The 5,000-nt window shown below is 50.0% G+C and overlaps 1 protein-coding gene and 1 long non-coding RNA gene across 34 annotated transcripts in view; one reads left to right on the forward strand and one right to left on the reverse strand.

The window, feature by feature from the left end:
• Positions 1-5,000, reverse strand: part of LOC118372694 (brain-specific angiogenesis inhibitor 1-associated protein 2-like) — a 163,095-nt gene that overhangs the window by 53,370 nt on the left and 104,725 nt on the right. The window lies entirely within an intron of this gene.
• Positions 2,372-4,454, forward strand: LOC127930208 (uncharacterized). 3 transcript variants are annotated; one of them, XR_008137194.1, is made up of 4 exons: positions 2,372-3,642; positions 3,695-3,798; positions 4,069-4,172; positions 4,225-4,454. It is a non-coding gene; the product is annotated as an uncharacterized LOC127930208 (long non-coding RNA). The 3 variants fall into 3 exon arrangements; XR_008137192.1 differs by having other exon boundaries at positions 2,372-3,590; XR_008137193.1 differs by lacking the exon at positions 4,225-4,454 and having other exon boundaries at positions 2,372-3,590; positions 4,069-4,198.

Below are 5,000 nucleotides of genomic sequence, written 5' to 3' on the forward strand. Positions count from 1 at the left end.
GTACTACTGTAGCTGGCTGTTGTTCCCAGGCTGGTGAGGTACTACTGTAGCTGGCTGTTGTTCCCAGGCTGGTGAGGTACTACTGTAGCTGGCTGTTGTTCCCAGGCTGGTGAGGTACTACTGTAGCTGGCTGCTGTTCCCAGGCTGGTGAGGTACTACTGTAGCTGGCTGTTGTTCCCAGGCTGGTGAGGTACTACTGTAGCTGGCTGTTATTCCCAGGCTGGTGAGGTACTACTGTAGCTGGCTGTTATTCCCAGGCTGGTGAGGTACTACTGTAGCTGGCTGTTATTCCCAGGCTGGTGAGGTACTACTGTAGCTGGCTGTTGTTCCCAGGCTGGTGAGGTACTACTGTAGCTGGCTGTTGTTCCCAGGCTGGTGAGGTACTACTGTAGCTGGCTGTTGTTCCCAGGCTGGTGAGGTACTACTGTAGCTGGCTGTTGTTCCCAGGCTGGTGAGGTACTACTGTAGCTGGCTGTTGTTCCCAGGCTGGTGAGGTACTACTGTAGCTGGCTGTTGTTCCCAGGCTGGTGAGGTACTACTGTAGCTGGCTGTTGTTCCCAGGCTGGTGAGGTACTACTGTAGCTGGCTGTTGTTCCCAGGCTGGTGAGGTACTACTGTAGCTGGCTGTTATTCCCAGGCTGGTGAGGTACTACTGTAGCTGGCTGTTGTTCCCAGGCTGGTGAGGTACTACTGTAGCTGGCTGTTATTCCCAGGCTGGTGAGGTACTACTGTAGCTGGCTGGCTGTTCCCAGGCTGGTGAGGTACTACTGTAGCTGGCTGTTGTTCCCAGGCTGGTGAGGTACTACTGTAGCTGGCTGTTGTTCCCAGGCTGGTGAGGTACTACTGTAGCTGGCTGTTGTTCCCAGGCTGGTGAGGTACTACTGTAGCTGGCTGCTGTTCCCAGGCTGGTGAGGTACTACTGTAGCTACTGTAGCTGGCTGCTGTTCCCAGGCTGGTGAGGTACTACTGTAGCTGGCTGCTGTTCCCAGGCTGGTGAGGTACTACTGTAGCTGGCTGTTGTTCCCAGGCTGGTGAGGTACTACTGTAGCTGGCTGTTGTTCCCAGGCTGGTGAGGTACTACTGTAGCTGGCTGTTGTTCCCAGGCTGGTGAGGTACTACTGTAGCTGGCTGCTGTTCCCAGGCTGGTGAGGTACTACTGTAGCTGGCTGTTGTTCCCAGGCTGGTGAGGTACTACTGTAGCTGGCTGTTGTTCCCAGGCTGGTGAGGTACTACTGTAGCTGGCTGTTATTCCCAGGCTGGTGAGGTACTATGTAGCTGGCTGTTGTTCCCAGGCTGGTGAGGTACTACTGTAGCTGGCTGCTGTTCCCAGGCTGGTGAGTACTACTGTAGCTGGCTGCTGTTCCCAGGCTGGTGAGGTACTACTGTAGCTGGCTGTTGTTCCCAGGCTGGTGAGGTACTACTGTAGCTGGCTGTTGTTCCCAGGCTGGTGAGGTACTACTGTAGCTGGCTGTTGTTCCCAGGCTGGTGAGGTACTACTGTAGCTGGCTGTTGTTCCCAGGCTGGTGAGGTACTACTGTAGCTGGCTGTTGTTCCCAGGCTGGTGAGGTACTACTGTAGCTGGCTGTTGTTCCCAGGCTGGTGAGGTACTACTGTAGCTGGCTGTTGTTCCCAGGCTGGTGAGGTACTACTGTAGCTGGCTGTTGTTCCCAGGCTGGTGAGGTACTACTGTAGCTGGCTGCTGTTCCCAGGCTGGTGAGGTACTACTGTAGCTGGCTGTTATTCCCAGGCTGGTGAGGTACTACTGTAGCTGGCTGTTATTCCCAGGCTGGTGAGGTACTACTGTAGCTGGCTGTTATTCCCAGGCTGGTGAGGTACTACTGTAGCTGGCTGTTATTCCCAGGCTGGTGAGGTACTACTGTAGCTGGCTGTTATTCCCAGGCTGGTGAGGTACTACTGTAGCTGGCTGTTGTTCCCAGGCTGGTGAGGTACTACTGTAGCTGGCTGTTATTCCCAGGCTGGTGAGGTACTACTGTAGCTGCCTGTTGTTCCCAGGCTGGTGAGGTACTACTGTAGCTGGATGCTGTTCCCAGGCTGGTGAGGTACTACTGTAGCTGCCTGTTGTTCCCAGGCTGGTGAGGTACTACTGTAGCTGGCTGTTGTTTCAATGTTGGTGGTATAAGAGTCTGTGTCGGACTGTAGGCTGCGGTTCTGTAGTCCCAGTGGAGTGTGTGTGTGCGTTTGTGTGTGAGGGGGACTGTAAGCTGCAGTTGCTTAGTCCCAGTGAGGCTCCAGCACAAATTAGTCGACTCCCCCCTCCCTCTCTCCCTCTCTCTCTCCCTCCCTCGCCCACGGCCATACTGTACGTGATATGATCAGGAAAATTGAGTAGTGTGAAAATGAGAAGGGAGATTGCTTTCTCCTCTCCCTGGTAAGGTACCGTGTGTTATTAGGAGCAAGGCTAGATGAGCTGGACCTGTCTGCAGGTGGGCCCAACAAAGCACACAGCCAAGCCATACTTTTTTAATCAACATACTAGGCTCACCCATACAGAGAATGTGTAACCCTAATGCGCCATTGGTTGATTTGGGCAGAGAATGTGTAACCCTAATGCGCCATTGGTTGATTTAGGCAGAGAATGTGTAACCCTAATGCGTCATTGGTTGATTTGGGTGCATCATGTCCTCTTATCTAATTAACAGTTGTTGTCAAACAGTGAGTCTGGAAAGACCGTTCTCTTCCTCAGTGAATTCTACTAGATGAAAAGCCTAAATGAGTGAAACATCCTCACATTTAAAGCAAACCTGATTGTTTAAATTTCACACTATTAAAGCGTTCTATTCTCGAAAACCTAAAATGACTACTATTTAGAATGCAAGTATGGGAATTGGGACACGGCCAATGTGTTTGTTTTCTATGACATTGTTTTTGTTTCGCATTTGAACTACAAAACAGTTCTGAGATCTGGGATTTGAAAACTTTGATGCTCAATATTTTCGAACTATGCTTTGAATAGATGTTATTGGTCACATACACATGTAGCGAAATGCTTATCGTCCCAACGTCACACAGTGGCAAGCCATATCTAACACTTCTAGCCTGTCCCTGTCACCAGAGGAAGGGCCGGAGCATCCAGGAGAGATAACAGGGGAGCCCAGCAAAACATGAAAAGCTCCCCCTAGGAGGGGTGCATCGCTGATGTGATCTTCCGGTCCGGTTTGGCGCCCCCCTCGGGTTCGTGCCATCTTCATGGTCTGTACTCGGCCTTGTCTCAGGGTAGTAAGTTGGTGGTTTGAAGATATTCCTCTAGTGGTGTGGGGGCTTTTTACTCAATCACCTTGTCCCGGACCTGATACTTTCTAACTCTGCTTTTTTTTGGCTGTGTTTCTGTACAGCATCGGCTGATGTAAAAAGGACTTTATAAATACATTTGATTGATTTAAATAAATGTTATTGATGGTCCCTGAACAGCTTCCGCATCACGTCTCACAGCAGCAGTCAGGCTCCAGCTTTAGTATGGATCAGCTGGATGTCTCCTCACTCTGACAGTTCTGTCTGGCTACTCCTCACTAAACTGCAGGTCTTACACTAACTCTGACAGTTCTGTCTGGCTACCGCTCACTACACTGCAGGTCTTACACTAACTCTGACAGTTCTGTCTGGCTACCCCTCACTACACTGCAGGTCTTACACTAACTCTGACAGTTCTGTCTGGCTACTCCTCACAACACTGCAGGTCTTACACTAACTCTGACAGTTATGTCTGGCTACTCCTCACTACACTGCAGGTCTTACACTAACTCTGACAGTTATGTCTGGCTACTCCTCACTACACTGCAGGTCTTACACTAACTCTGACAGTTATGTCACATTTACTGCTACAGCTACCAGACCTGTTTTTACACAGTGTTCAGCCCAACCCCGTGGGAACTAAAGACAGTTATGTCCTGGCAGAGTGATTCAATCACTGACACATGCAGGTCTTACACAGAAAAAAGCTGAGTTAGGGTTTCAAAACAGGACTACTAAACAGTTTGTTTTACTTCACTACACTGCAGGTCTTACACTAACTCTGACAGTTCTGTCTGGCTACTCCTCACTACACTGCAGGTCTTACACTAACTCTGACAGTTATGTCTGGCTACTCCTCACTACACTGCAGGTCTTACACTAACTCTGACAGTTATGTCTGGCTACTCCTCACTACACTGCAGGTCTTACACTAACTCTGACAGTTCTGTCTGGCTACTCCTCACTACACTGCAGGTCTTACACTAACTCTGACAGTTCTGTCTGGCTACCGCTCACTACACTGCAGGTCTTACACTAACTCTGGAATCACACATTTACAAGAGCAAACCTGCTACAGCTACCAGACCTGTTTTTACACAGTGTTCAGCCCAACCCCGTGGGCTGAGCTACAGTAACAGGGGACCTGAGCAGAGTGATTCAATCACTGATACATGCCAGAGTAACACAGACAGAAAAAAAGCTGAGTGAGGGTTTCAAAACAGGACTAGTAAACAGTTTGTTTTCTTACTTCCTGTGTGTCTAAAGTGTGTCAGCCTGGTGGTGCTGTACTGTAACCATCTAAAGTGTCAGCCTGGTGGTGTGTGTAACCATCTAAAGTGCCATCAGCCTGGTGGAGCTGTACTACCAACTAACCATCTAAAGCTAGCCATCAGCCTGGGCAGAGCAGTACTACCAACTCCACGGTTCTCCAATACTCTCCACCCTCAGTCCTGGCCCTGTGTGCATCTAATCAACATCTAAAGCTAGCCATCAGCCTGGTGGAGCTATACTACCAACTAACCATCTAAAGCTAGCCATCAGCCTGGTGGAGCTGTACTACCAACTAACCATCTAAAGCTAGCCATCAGCCTGGTGGAGCTGTACTACCAACTAACCATCTAAAGCTAGCCATCAGCCTGGTGGAGCTGTACTACCAACTAACCATCTAAAGCTAGCCATCAGCCTGGTGGAGCTGTACTACCAACTAACCATCTAAAGCTAGCCATCAGCCTGGTGGAGCTGTACTACCA

The sequence above is a fragment of the Oncorhynchus keta genome, chromosome 5 (assembly GCF_023373465.1).
Source record: "Oncorhynchus keta strain PuntledgeMale-10-30-2019 chromosome 5, Oket_V2, whole genome shotgun sequence".
In the NCBI taxonomy this organism is placed as follows: domain Eukaryota; kingdom Metazoa; phylum Chordata; class Actinopteri; order Salmoniformes; family Salmonidae; genus Oncorhynchus; species Oncorhynchus keta.